Source organism: Mirounga leonina, unplaced genomic scaffold (genome assembly GCF_011800145.1).
Source record: "Mirounga leonina isolate KUSES-001 unplaced genomic scaffold, KU_Mleo_1.0 Mir_179, whole genome shotgun sequence".
Classification (NCBI taxonomy): Eukaryota; Metazoa; Chordata; class Mammalia; order Carnivora; family Phocidae; genus Mirounga; species Mirounga leonina.
The window spans coordinates 711,367-726,923 of record NW_023270466.1 but is presented as its reverse complement, the minus strand read 5'-3'; the positions used below and the strand labels follow the sequence as shown (position 1 = coordinate 726,923).

Genomic DNA, 15,557 nt, shown 5'->3' with positions numbered 1-15,557 from the left:
GGCTTGGTTCCATCCCCACCCATTTGTCGAAAGATGGCAGGTTCATGCAGTGGAAGGAGCATGGTCTGGGGCAGCAGAGAAAGAGTTTCTAATCTTGTTTCTACCATTTATGGAATGAACAATTTTGAGAAAAATCTCTCTGTCTGCTTCTGTTTCTCATGTATAAAGAGAGATAATGATGTACAGTAAAGGACTGTAGTAAAGATGAAATGGGACCATCTCCTTTTCAGGGCATCTTGGAGATGATCAGCTGTTTCAGGGTGAAGTTGAAAATCTCCTTCCCAGTCACCAGCTGCCAGAAACTCATTGAAGTGGATGATGAATGCGAACTTCATATCTTTATGAGAAAGGTATGGACACAGAAGTTGCTGATGCTCTAGTGAAGAGTGGAAAGAATATATGGTCCAGATCAGCAAACAAGGTTTCCCCATGAAGTAGGCTGTCTTGACCATAGCTACAACTGCTTATCACCGAGTAGGGGCATTCCTATTGTAGACCAAGGAGAACTGGAGAAAGGAAGCACAAATCTGTCCAAGGTTTCATTGTAGATACCAATCTGAGTGTTCTCAGCTTGGTTATTATTTAAAAAAAAAAAACAAAAACGTTTCTATCCCTGCACTGACTGATATTATGATATACTGTGCCTTGTCACTGGGTCCCCAAAAGAACTAGCAGAATTTACAAATTTGCAATCTCTCTAAAGAGGATGATGCCCACTGGTGTGTTGTAAGAAAGCCCCTGCACACCATCAAAAGGAATGAGATCTTGCCATTTGCAATGACGTGGATGGAACTGGAGGGTATTATGTTGAGCGAAATAAGTCAAACAGAGAAAGACATGTATCATATGATCTCACTGATATGAGGATTTCTTAATTGCAGGAAACAAACTGAGGGTTGCTGGAGTGGGGAGTGGGGTGGGAGGGATGGGGTGACTGGGTGATAGACACTGGGGAGGGTATGTGCTCTGGTGAGCGCTGTGAATTGTGTGAGACTGTTGAATCACAGATCTGTACCTCTGAAACAAATAATGCAATATATGTTAAGAAAAAAAAAAGAAGAAGGTAGCGGGAGGGGAAGAATGAAGCGGGGGAAATCGGAGGGGTAGACGAACCATGAGAGACGATGGACTCTGAAAAACAAACAGGGTTCTAGAGGGGAGGGGGGTGGGAGGATGGGTTAGCCTGGTGGTGGGTATTGAGGAGGGCACGTTCTGCATGGAGCACTGGGTGTTATGCACAAACAATGAATCATGGAACACTACATCTAAAACTAATGATGTAATGTATGGGGATTAACATAAGGATAAAAAAAAAATTAAAAAAAAAAAAGAAAGCCCCTGCACAAAGAAGGTAAGAAACCCAGGGCTAAGCTGTTCAAGTTTCAGTGTTTTGTTACTCCACTTGTCCTACAACACAAACTTCAGTAAATTGCTCTGAAGAAATGGTGTACTAAGAAAAATAAGGGCAGGGCTGCAGAATTTGATAAATTTTTGGACAAGAGAATGAGGGAGGCCAAAGAAAAATACCAGGAAGAGATTGCCAAGAGACATAGCTGTCCTTTTTGAGAGCTTTTATATCTAAGTCTGAGTCCAGCCAAAAATAGGATTTTCTAGGAGTAACAAACAAAAAAAAATAATAAGATCAGACATTTTAAAAAGGTTAAATGAGATAAAAATGTATGAATGTATTTAACTACAAAAGACTTTGCAAATGTTATTTCAAGCCCCAGTAAGGGTGCCCTCACCTAAGGATACTTTTCAGTGTTCAAATGGGTCAAAGCAGGAAAGATGGATGGAATCTCTTTCTTTAGCTATTTTTCATGGTACTTCTGGCTTTCCTAGGTTTCTCACTTTCTATAGTTCTCATGCTCTCTTTCATGTATTGCTCCTGGGACTCTCTTCATTTGCTCCTTTCAGTCTTCTAGGGCAGCTGCCCAGCCAAACCAATAAACAACCATAACAAAATCACCTATCTTTCAATCTCTCAACTTTTGCCACAGAGTTCTTGTCTATTGTTTTATTTCCAGCTTCTGACAACTTTTCTTTGAGGTTCTCTTGTGGGAGACACCCCTCATAGGAGCTTTGCTCATTGTGATAAAGTGTGGGGGAGCAGAGCATGCCCAAAAGCCCACTCATCAATGTAGCTGGTCCTGAAGACCCAAGCTGTTTCCAGTGGTAGGGCAGCTGGTTGGATATGGTTCTTTTGAAACAACCAATGGATGGAGGAGGCTGTGTGGGAAGAAAAGCTGTGTTTCTATTCAGGATAAGCTCCCACCTAGTCCCCAAACAGGATGCCATTAGTGCCACACAGCTTTCAACCCTTAAGAGAACATCCCTGCACAGAAACCTGGAGCACTGGTGACTCAGAAAGCATTCCCTTCTGACTGAATAAAGGGTGTGAAGAATAGATTTTTATGTGCAAGGCTAAAGTTGTAGTAAGAACTTCACCCCAAACTTAAACACTGCCAAACACAGAGACTGTTGGAAGAGCACGTATTGGGAGTATAACCTGTCTCAATTTAGAATCTCAGAATGTTGTAGCTGGACACTCTAGATTGGGGTTCCAAGCTCAGTTAGAAGGTCAGCACATAGCCTAACTGACAGAAGTTGCCTGGTGGGGACTGTGGCATTAGGAAAGGGCAGACATCTAAAGGGGGAAATGCAACTCTAGTCCTGGTGATTGTTGTCTTGATGCACATTGTTGTCAGAGTCTCCAGTTTATTGAGAGAAACTGGATTTTAATGTGAAATTCTTTGAAATATGTGCAACTAATTAAACAAATAAACAAAGCATTTTCTGGGCCAAGTGGTTGCTATAATTGCCAATCTAGTTAGAAGATTTATTTTTTTTATGGAAACTAAGGCTCAGCAATGGGAAGTGACTACTTCATAGTATGTTATCTAGACAATTATTCTAGATATGCTTAATGGTAAGTCCCTAGTCTGAAGTTCACTTATTAAGACTAAGTCCATGGCCAGTCAACCTCTAAAAATACACTGATAGAACTTAAGTGTGGTAGATCAAATAATTAATGTAATTTTTCACTCCCCTTTAAATACTATTGTATATTCACACCATTACCATGGCTGTGGTTGGTGGAGTATATTTAATCATCCTTGACTTTGAGCTTGATCTTGTGGCCTGATTTGGCTAATGGGATGTTAGTAGACATGACTCAAGCAGAGGCTTCAACACATGAATTTTAGGGGGACACAATTTGGCCTGTAACATATAGTCTACCATTTGACGGGTGACCACTTCTTGTCCAAACCCAAACACAATGAGAGTGCTAAAATGCCAAACTGCACCAGATGTTGGGACAACATGTGTAAATTAGGACTGGATATATGGCCATGCCATCCTGGTGGTGCTGCTGGTGGTGGGGAGTATTCAGCCTTCGTCACTGGGGGTCAGGTCTGTTCCAGCAGTCCTGACTGCTGTTACAAAAGCTTGTTTCAGCTCTCAGGTGGACTAAAGAAGCCCTTGGCTGACCACGATAAAGGAGATTTATAATCTCTTTTAACACCATCCCCCAGAACCAGCCTTGTCTGCTTTTTCACTTCTGCCTGTTGATACCCCATCACCTGTCCTTAAAAATTTGTTTTGCACAGGGGCACCTGGGTGGCTTGGTCAATTAAACATCTGACTCTTGATTTGGGCTCAGGGCATGATCTCAGGGTCTTGGGATCAGGCCCCCCATCAGGCTCCGCACTCCACGCAGAGTCTGCTTGAGATTCTCTCTCTCCCTCTCCCTCTGCCCCTCCCCCAACTCGCACTGTCTCAAATAAATAAATGAATAAGAACTTTAAAAAATATGTTATGCACAAATTCCTGGTTCCTTGTACAACCTTTGTTTTTATGCTGCACAAGCCTTGAAGTCAGGCTTAGGAGCACTTTGCATTTGCCATGAATGCATTTGTGATCCTTATCAATTCTATTAAAGATTTCCCCTGGAGACTAATATTCCCCTCACTCACCCCACTGGTGAACACAGTGTAATAAAATCACTTTAAACTATTCTCTTTCCTCCTTTCTCACTAGTTTTACCTCTCACGCTTTGACACCTTTCTATGTGCCCAACAAGTGAACTGGTCCATTAGGTGCCACTCTCCCTGGGAACTTAGCCAGTCTTTCTTTCTTCCCTGCAGAGAGCCCATAGGTGAGTGAGGGAGGGAAGCGGGGACATGGAAGAGAAAGGCAATTAGTAACGGACCCTAAGCATGACTCAGGGAGAATGCTTGACATCACTAGGACAGTTGTCAGTGTATTAATGAGCATATAGCAATGGTAAGAAGGGAATGAATATTGGGTAGAAACCTAAAAGTAGAACATCAGGATTATCTAGGCACCTATCTTGGTACTCACTGGTTTGACCTTCCCTTGCCTAGCATGGGTACACTTGTGTTCATAGCTTTGGAGGGGAGGTGTATCTGTTTGCTGATCCTGCTGTTGAAGGTGATGCCCAATGTAGCCCACCTACTCACACTGTTGGATTGCCAGAAACAGCTGAAGACTGTTTCTTTTTCAATTACAGTGGTTCCCATACTGGGCTGCACTTTAGAATGACATAGGAAGCTTTTAAAAACCCTGAAGCTCACACAGCACCCCTGACCAAATCAGAATCATTGGAGGTGAAACCCAAGTGTCAGTAGTTTGTATACCTCTGCTGGATACCCCATTGTGCAGCCAAGTTTGAGAACTAGCTCTCTAGATCCTGGCTATTCAAAGTGTGGTCAGTGGGTCAACAGCAATGGCATCCCCTGGGAGAAATGCAGAAACTCAAGCCCCATCCCAGACCCATGGAATCAGATCTGTGTTTTAACAAGATCCCTAGGTGATTCCTAGATATATTAATGTCTGAGGAACACTGCTAGATCAGCTGTTCTCACCTTTGGCTGCACATTAGTAAGATATGGGGGGCTTTAAAATGCTCAGGCTCTGATGGCACAGTAACCCAACCCAGTTACAAGCATGGGGGTGAAGACCAGCAACCAAGATCTTTTTCAGAACTCTACAGGTGATTCAAATTGAAAACCACTGCTCTAGGCTCTGATATTTATCTCTGTTTGAAACAAATTTTCCCAACACTCATATGCCAAAGGCTTAATGGATCTGTGGGACATAGTGTCTCCCACTGCCCCAGCACGGGCTAGGAGTGATGCCTCATCAGAGGAGTCATAGAAGAGTTGCAATGTGGACTGCTCTACTCCACTGGTGCTAGCTCATTTGTAGGGTCACTGTGGCTGGTGGACCTGGAGGGCCTTGAAGTGAATTCTCAGAGAGTCAGAATGAATGTCCAGATATTTTATTAGGAACCTTGAGGAAAAGTTCTGCCAGAAAGAGATCCAGACCTATCCCCTCCATCCCCTCCTACAGTTAGCTTGGGATGAGCTGGACTAAGCTATATTTGTGAGCAGACACCCCAAGTTGTGAAGGCGTAAGACAGCTGGAAATGACTTAAGGACCCTGTCACCTTCTTTAGTGCTGCTGAATTTTCTCAGTCACACTCTGCAAATATTATTTTTGTTATTTAACATTATATTATGTTCATAACAATGCAAGTGTTATAGGTTGATTGTGTCCCCCCCCCCAAAGATACATTGAAGTCCTAACTCCCTGTACCTCAGAATGCAACCTATTTGGACATAGGGCTTTAGAGGGGCAATCAAGTCATTATGATTGGCCCTAATTCAATATGACTGGCATCCTTATAAAGAGGGGGAGTTTGGACACAGAGACAAAATGCACAGAGGGAAGACCAAGTGAAGGTACATAGGGAGAAAATGGCCATGTGACTGTACTGAGCTATCTACAAGAAAAGAAACACCAAGGACTGCTGGAAAACACCAGAAGCTAGAAGATATAAGGAAGGATCATCTCCTAGAGTCATCAAAGAGAGCATGGCCCTACAGATACCTGGATTTGGGATTTTAAGCTTTTAGAATTGTGAGGTGTAGTTTTCCATTTTTTTAAACCACTTAGTTTTTGGTACTTTGTTACAGCAGCCTAGGAAACTAATACTACAAAAAGTAGGGTTAAAAATGAATTAAAATGACATTCTCTAAAATGAACCTAAAGGAAGAAAAAAAAAAAACTGAAAGAGGAAATTCTAAAACCGAATAGCTCTTTTGAAAGATTCTTTTTGCTGATAAATGTAAGTACACAGATGCTTAAAATAAAAAGCTAAAGAGCTCTTTGCTTAAAGATGTCATATTTTCCAGAATGCAATGAATGGAACTTAACTTAGAGCCATTTGTGGAAATGTGTTTTCCCCTTTGAAATCATTAAAACATACATTGTTGCTCTTTATGTTAGTTTTATGATGCATGTCGGGATTCCAAATTAAATATTGTTTAGATGCTTTTGCACCAAGAATTGTTTTTCAAGGAGACATAAGACTGGGTAGAAGAATATCTTTTTATACCAAGGCAGTGAATCCTTAGTCAATGGTCAAAATGTACTTTACAGTAGGATTTTATTACAATATCAAAATGTTTTGATAGGCAAAAGACTAGGAATATAGAAAGACCTCTGTGTCCTACAAACCCTAATAGCAAGGACATTTGCCAAGAAATTAGACACCGTCTTTTAAAACAGGCTCATGTCTTTTGTTTCATTCTTTGCTCCTATGGCCATAGCCTGGCAGTGCTAAATCCAAGGGACCTGAAAACGTTTTCATAGTTCTCCTCCCAGTAGCCCTAGATGAAAGTACACATGCTAACTTTGCTGAGCTTTTTCATCAGCTCCTGAAGTTTCTACAAAAGCATGTTGCTGACCAGGAAACTGGGTCAGGCAATTGTTCTGCAATAAAGATGATCTTTTGAAGTATCTCAGCAGCCGCCTACCTTGAACAGGAGTCCCGTGGATCATGCTCTTCACAAATTGAGCCTCAGGCCTGAGATATTATTTCACCTACTTTAATAACAATAAAAAATTGCCCTTTTTTTCACCTGACTTTGGGCTTTCTGATTGATGAAACTCTTCACTTAAACAGAGAATTTTAAAAATTGCTTTAAAAAATACAACCACTTCCTGAAATATATTTGCAAAGCTTGAAACTCTATGAAGCTGGTACATAAGAGATACTGCCATATTACCATAGGATACCCACCACTGACTTGGGCATAATCTCTAAGAGGCAGTTTGATTGTGGTTTGAACAGGATTTGATCTTTCAGAGTCAGAGGTATTTTCCAGGCCTTGGGATTTCCCACCCACCCCCAATGGAGGCATTTTCTCCCTTAATTCCCTAGTCAAGAAAGAAATAAGTTGTGGTTTTATTTTGATATAAACTGACACCATTAGCATATTCAGAGTGAAATGTGTATAACTCATCAGATCAGATACCCTTTAACGGGGACATGAATTATGAATCAATGAAAGAAGCTGCCACCAGCTATGTTACCTTGATATTAATAGCATGAACAGTCAATGTTGGAAGTATCTGGGGCACATTTGCCATTAAGCCCATCTTGTCTTTCAAGAATGAGATAGAGGAGGGAGAATGGGAAAAAGAAGAGGCTCCAGGTCATGCAGTTTTCACTCAGATCATGCAACCAGAGCAATGAGACATCATCATACATTGCCTGCAACAATGGCCTGAGAGCAAAATAGGTTTTTATGTTTTTAAATAGTTGGAAAAAATCAAAAGAAGAATATTCTTGTGTGACACATAAAAATTAAATAAAATCCAGATTTCAGGGTTCATAAATAAAGCTTTATTAGAACACAGCCATGACTATTCCTTCATGTAATGTCTGTGGATGGTTTCCCACTACGATGGCAGAGTTAAGTAATTGCGATGGACACCATATGACCTAGAAAGCCTAAAATATTTACTATTTGTCCCTTTGTAGAAAAAAAGTTCACTGACTCCCTGTATATTCAAATACATGCCTTTATATATATATGCACATATATGTCTATCTATAAATATAAATGTCTATCATTTACCTATGGATCTACCTATCATCTATCTAAAATTCTCCTTCCATACAAAAGCAAACCTTTCCTGGCAGCTTTTCTGTCTTCTAATCAAAGCAATACAAGCCCTGAAGCATAGTAACTGTACATCTCTATCCTCATTCCATTTTCATTGCTAAAAACAACACTAGTCAGATACACAAAGAAATGTTTTATTCTACTGTGTGCTTACCCTGATAAAACTCAAAGTGCTTGATATTTACTCTGGCTGGCAGGGCTGTATATTCACCCAGAATCTGGCCATAAAGTTATCTGGTATCCCTACAATAGCAACTTCAAAGGTGATATAAAAATGCTAGTAGTAAATATTCTAAAGCCTTAAATGCCCATCTGGGGTGGTGGAATTCATCTCCTATCATCTTAGTTAAAAAGGGACTTAAATTCAGGCTTTCAATTGGGGATTATTTAAACTGCGTTTTAAATGAATATTCAAGGAAGAGCTTAAAGACCATTACTTCCAATGGGAGCATTTTAATCCTAGAATTGAAGACCCTTTCATTTAATTTGTATAAAGTGACTAACGGGAACTTGGAAGTAGCCAACTCAACTCAATTTGGCAAATGTGTCTCAGATGGTGTGAAATAATAAAGAAGATATGTCTTTGTCCCTGCTTCCTGTCACAGAACTTCAAAAACTCTTGGAATTTTCCTGATAGGAGTGCCTTTTGTTATTCCTAAGCAGCCCCTCTCCACCATACCTGAGTTTATGCTAATAAGATGACTCAAGGTGAGCCCCTGGATCTTTCAAGGATGGGGCTGGCCCTGCCTGAAAGACTATGCACTTTATTAAGGGGTTGGAATTTTTAGCTCCACACCTTGAGGGAGAGAAAGGGACTGGAGATTGAATTCAAATGGTTGGCCAGTGATTTTTATCAGTCATGCCCACCTAGTGAAACCTCAATAAAAACTCAAACAGTAAAGCTCAGAGAACTTCCAGATTGGTGAACATATTGATTAATATACCAGGGGAGTGGCACCCTCCAAGTCCTCAGGGATGGAAGTTCTGCACTCTTCTTTGCCAGACCTGGCCCTGCTCATCTCTACCATTTGGCTGTTCTTAAGTTATATCCTTTATAACAAAATGCTAATTTTAAGTGTAGTGTCCTCAGTTAGTTCTGTAAATCACTAGTGAATTATCAAATCTGAAGGGTGTTGTGAGAGTGCTCGAATTTGTAGCTGGATGGGAAGCAGTGCGGGTTATGTTGTAGACACCTGAGACTTTTGACTGGTACCTGAAATTGGGGCAGTCTTATGGGACTGAGCCCTTAACCTGTGGGGTCTGTGTGAACTCCGAGGAGTTAGTGTCAGTATTTAATTAAGTTGTAGCACATCCAGTGGGTGTTACAGAATTGTTGTGGGAATGCGTGTGGCTACTCTGGGCCAGGCTCAATGCTAGGTACTGAGGATGGAAACAAGGTTAAGACCGTTCTTGTTCTCAAAGTGCTCACATCCTGGCTGTGTAACTTTTTAGCATTCTCAAAATGTGATCTTAGCATTAGAGAGTAAACCTCCTCTTAGGAAGGGAGTGGGAAGAGTAAAATGTGAGGAGAAAGCAAAAGACCCTTGGCGTTCGCATGTATGAATAAACACATAGTAACCTGCAAAAAACTGGAGCTCAATTCCTATGAATACCTGTAGTTTTATGTGTGGCAGTTATCACTATCTGTGATTGAGTTTGTGTTCTTGGAATATCCTTTAGGCTTGTGTTTGTGGTGTATTCTTCTAAGAGGGATTTGTAGTGGGTGAAATTATTTGACACCATGAAAAGGGGAAAAACTTTTCCCAAAGTGAGTAGATCCAGAAGCCCTCCCTGGGGCAAGGTATTCCCTGGGACTTGGTGAGTGTGTGCAAACTGTAAAGAGCAGTGTCTTTCCTAATGAGAAGGTGAATCTTTGGGCTAGAAAGCAAACTGAGTGCAGTGGGTTATAACCTTAACTGGGAACTGAGAACCAAGAGATATCTGGAATCTGGCACTGTCATTAAGTCAGTTTCTAGTACAGGATGGGTAGGGTTGGAGGAAAAAGGAAGGAGAGTCAGGAAGGGAGAAGATGTTGGCTAGAGAACAAGACCATAGCAACAACAAAGCTGTAAGGAAAGGCTGCCAAGGGGATTGTATCATACTATTCTAGTTATTTTAAGCAGAAAAGAATTTAATCCCAGGACTTAGATGCTTACAGAAGTGTGGTTGGGCTGAAGGAAGTGGGCTCCCTACCGGGCCCCTAGTAATGACTCTCAACACAATGTGGCAGAAATAACACTGCTATGTTGCCATTAGAGAGCCAGGGACTTAGAACACTACCAGCCCCAATACTGGCTTCTAGGCATGAGAGAGCTTTAACCTTGCAGACAAAATGGACACTGCCCCAGCCACTCCCTCTCTCCACCCTCCCCGCACTGAATTCATGAAAGTGCCTGGAGAACCTTAGTCACGTCTGTAACCCAGAGGCAACAGCATTTGGGAAACATAATTCATACCTTCCTAATTTCTGTAGTGTAGATGGAAATTAGAGCAGCTATGGAATGAAATAACCAATTGACCACAGCTTCCACGGGATGGCAAAGGGTACTAGACATTAGGACTTCTTTGTTCTATTATCATAAACCTGTACTTGAGAAACTTGGGCATTTTTATATTCTTTGTCATTTTGGACAGCTATTATGAGTGTGCAAAGAATGGTATTTCAGTATATAGCTGAGGTCGGTGTTTACAAGAGTCAGTGGGGTCTTCAGGTGGGGGACCCTACATGCTGGTTGGTGGCAGCAGAAACAATCTCACATAGGGCAGGGGAGAGGGGAAAAGAATTGGGGACCAGGATCATAATGATCTCTTTCCACCTGGAGGCTCTAATCCTGAAGCTGTTCTCTGCATATCAGATAGATTTATACTGTTTTGATAAAGGCCACTTTCTCATGCTCACATGTTATGGATGTGACTTATGTGTAGTGCATCAAGTCAAAGTTCCACCAGGTGAGCACACCATTGGAGAATTTAAAGACCCCTAGACACGTTTAACACAATAATTAATTGGCATATTTAAGCATGAGCATCTTGTTCATTCATTGGTCATCTTCATGATACTTAATTTTCACTCATTTAATAGACACTTATGGAGCACCTACTATGTGCTAAGCACAAGGGAAAGCCAAGACAAAAGATCAGTTACTGACCTTAAATCGCTCACAGTTTAGTGAGAGATAGGACAATAAATATGCTAAAACAATGTAGTGTTACTGATCAGGGATTCTTAGTTAACATTTGTGGAGAATTTATAATGAGTGCTGTGCTAAGTTCTTTATGTTGTCATTTAATCTTTATAATAATCTTTGAGTATGGTCCTATTAATATCCATCTTCTAGACAAGGAAACAGGTACGGAGAAGTCAATAACTTGCTTTAAGTTGACTCAGCTATTAAGTGGTAAGGGATAGTTCGAACCCTGCTGTATGACTGCAGAATGAGTTCTTGACAGCCTGCTGGGCTGTAGACACTGATGAGAATGCTAGCCCACGCTTTTCATTGAGCTTGGGTGAGACCATTCAGAGACTTGACCCAGAGTGAGGAAATACAAATTGATATTTGAGGTTGAGTTGGTGGTACTGGCCAGGTAAACAAGTAGGGAATCATTTTGGGAGCAGAAGAATCAGTATGGATGCATGCCCACAAGGCGCAGAAGGTGAAGCAGGTTTTGAGACTTGCAAATAGTTCTACGTGGTACAGAGTTGCGGGGGCTGTGTAAACGACTGGGAAGAGGAAGGCTCTGTGAGCCTTGGCAAGGACTTTTAACTAAAATTAGAAGGCATGCAAGAATTTTAAGTAGATGAGAGAAAAGATCCTTTTAGAAGGGACTCTCATAATATATGCAAGGCACTGATCTTAGAACAAGAACTCCCAAAACAAAAGTAAAATCATTACCTGCTCTTCCTCGATAAGGATTCAATACCATGAATTTTAATTGAATTGAATATTAATACAAAACACTCTGATTTTTTTTTAAGTTTTATTATGTTATGTTAGTCACCATACAGTACATCATTGGTTTTTTGATGTAGTGATCCACGATCCATTGTTTTCGTATAACACCCAGTGCTCCATGTAGTACGTGCCCTCCTTAATACCCATCACCGGGCTAACCCATCCCCCCTCCCCCCTCCCCTCTAAAGCCCTGTTTGTTTCTCACAGTCCAGAGTCTCTCATGGTTCATCTCTCCCTCCAATTCCCCCCCCCCCATTTTTCCCTTCCTTCTCCTAATGTCCTTCATGCTATTCCTTATGTTCCACAAATAAGTGAAACCATATGATAATTGACTTTCTCTGCTTGACTTAATTTCACTTAGCATAATCTCCTCCAGTCCCATCCATGTTGATGTAAAAGTTGGGTATTCATCTTTTTTGATGGCTGAGTAATATTCTATTGTATATATGGACCACATCTTCTTTATCCATTCATCTGTTGAAGGGCATCTTGGCTCTTTTCACAGTTTGTCTATTGTGGACATTGCTGCTATGAACATTGGGGTGCATATGGCCCTTCTTTTCACTACTTTGGTGTCTTTGGGGTAAATACCCAGTAGTGCAATTGCGGGGTCATAGGGTAGCTCTATTTTTAAATTTTTGAGGCACCTCCACACTGTTTTCCAAAGTGGCTGTACCAACTTGCATTCCCACCAACAGTGTAAGAGGGTTCCCCTTTCTCCACCTCTCCAACATTTGTTGTTTCTCTCCCTGTCCGTTTTTGCCATTCTAACTGGTGTAAGGTGGTATCTCAATGTGCTTTTGATTTGAATTTCCCTGATGGCTAATGATGATGAATATTTTTTCATGTGTCTGTTAGCCATTTGTGTATCTTCTTCAGAGAAGTGTCTTTTCATATCTTCTGCCCACTTTTGACTTGATTATTTGTTTTCTGGGTGTTGAGTTTGAGAAGTTCTTTATAGATCTTGGATACCAGCCCTTTATCTGTAGTGTCATTTGCAAATATCTTCTCCCATTCTGTGGGTTGCCTCTTTGTTTTGTTGACTGTTTCCTTTGCTGTGCATAAGCTTTTTATCTTGATGAAGTCCCGAAAGTTCATTTTTGCTTTTGTTTCACTAGCTTTTGGAGATGTACCTTGAAAGAAGTTGCTGTGGGAGATGTCACAGAGGTTACTGCCTATGTTCTCCTCTAGGATTTTGATGGATTCCTGTCCCACATTGAGGTCTTTCATCCACTTTGAGTTTATCTTTGTGAATGGTGTTAGAGAATGGTCGAGTTTCATTCTTCTGCATGTGGCTGTCCAATTTTCCCAGCACCATTTATTGAAGAGACTGTCTTTTTTCCATTGCATGTTTTTCCCTGCTTTGTCAAAGATTATTTGACCATAGAGTTGAGGGTCCGTATCTGGGTTCTCTATTCTGTTCCATGGGTCTATATGTCTGTTTTTGTGCCAGTACCATGCTGTCTTGGTGATCACTGCTTTGTAATATAGCTTGAAATCGGGCAACGTGATGCCCCCAGCTTTGTTTTTCTTTTTCAACATTTCCTGGGCGATTCGGGGTCTTTTCTGATTCCATACAAATTTTAGGATTGTTTGTTCCAGCACTTTGAAAAATGTCATTGGAATTTTGATCGGGATGGCATTGAAGGTATAGATTGATCTGGGTAGCATAGACATTTTAACAATATTTATTCTTCCGATCCATGAGCATGGAATATTTTTCCATCTTTTTGTGTCTTCTTCAATTTCTTTCATGAGTGTTCTGTAGTTCCTAGAGTATAGATCCTTTACCTCTTTGGTTAGGTTTATTCCGAGATATCTTATGGTTTTTGGTGCTATTGTAAATGGAATCATTTCTCTAATTTCTCTTTCTACAGTTGCATTGTTAGTGTGTAAGAAAGCAACTGATTTCTGTGCATTGATTTTGTATCCTGCCACATTACTGAATTCCTGTATGAGTTCTAGTACTTTGGGGGTGGAGTCTTTTGGGTTTTCCACATAAAGTATCATGTCATCTGCAAAAAGAGAGAGTTTGACTTCTTCTTGGCCGATTTAAATACCTCTTATTTCTTTTTGTTGTCTGATTGCTGTTGCCAGGACTTCTAGTACTATGTTGAACAATAGTGGCGAGAGTGGGCATCCTTGACGTGTTCCTAATCTTAAGGGAAAGGCTCTCAGCTTTTCCCCATTGAGGATGATATTCGCTGTGGGTTTTTCATAGATGGATTTTATGAACTTGAGGAATGTTCCCTCTATCCTGTACTCTGGAGAGTTTTAATCGGGAAAGGATGTTGTATTTTGTCAAATGCTTTTTCTGCATCAATTGAGAGGACCATATGGTTCTTCTCCCTCCTCTTATTAATGTGTTCTATCACATTGATTGATTTGCAAATGTTGAACCACACTTGCATCCCGGGGATAAATCCCACTTGGTCGTGGTGGATGATCCTTTTAATGTATTGTTGGATCCTATTAGCTAGGATTTTGTTGAGAATTTTGGAATCCATATTCATCAGGAATATCGGTCTGAAATTCTCCTTTTTGATGGGGTCTTTGCCTGGTTTGGGGATTAAGGTAATGCTGGCCTCATAGAATGAGTTTGGAAGTTTTCCTTCTGTTTCTATATTTTGAAACAGCTTTAGTAGAATAGGTATTATTTCTTCTTTGAATGTTTGGTAGAATTCCCCAGGGAATCCATCAGGCCCTGGACTCCTGTTTTTTGGGAGATTTTTGATCACTGCTTCAATCTTGTTACTGGTTATTGGTGTATTCAGGTTGTCAATTTCTTCCTGTTTCAGTCTTGGCAGCTTATAGGTTTCCAGGAAGGCCTCCATTTCATCCAGATTGCTCAGTTTATTTGGCATATAGTTGTTGATAATAATTTCTAATAATTGTTTCTATTTCCTTGGTGTTAGTCATGATCTCTCCCCTTTCATTCATAATTTTATTAATTTGGGTCCTTTCTCTTTTCTTTTGGATAAGTCTGGCCAGTGGTTTATCGATCTTATTAATTCTTTCAAAGAACCAACTTCTAGTTTCATTGATCTGATCTACTGTGTTTCTGGTTTCTAATTCATTGATTTCTGCTCTAATTTTAATTATTTCTCTTCTAATGCTTAGTGGCTTAGGCATCGTTTGTTGCTTTTTCTCTAGTTCTTTAAGGTGTAGAGTTAGTTGGTGAATTTGGGATTTTTCTATTTTTTTGAGTGAGGCTTGGATGGCTATGTATTTCCCCCTTAGGACCGCCTTTGCAGTATCCCATAGGTTTTGGACCGATGTGTTTTCGTTCTCATTGATTTCCATGAATTGTTTAAGTTCTTCTTTGATTTCTTGGTTGACCCAAACATTCTTGAGCAGAGTGGTCTTTAGCTTCCAAGTGTTTGAATTTCTGCCAAATTTTTTCTTGTGATTAAGTTCCAGTTTTACAGCATTGTGGTCTGAGAATATGCAGGGAATAATCTCAATCTTTTGGTATCGGTTGAGACCTGATTTGTGACCCAGTATGTGGTCTATTCTGGAGAAAGTTCCATGTGTGCTCAAGAAGAATGAATATTCTGTTGTTTCAGGGTGGAATGTTCTGTAAATATCTATGAGGTCCATCTGG

General features: G+C 40.6%; 1 pseudogene; it reads left to right on the top strand.

The window, feature by feature from the left end:
• Positions 1 to 209: 209 nt before the first annotated feature.
• LOC118023351 lies at positions 210 to 1,604 on the top strand (annotated as a pseudogene).
• Positions 1,605 to 15,557: the final 13,953 nt, after the last annotated feature.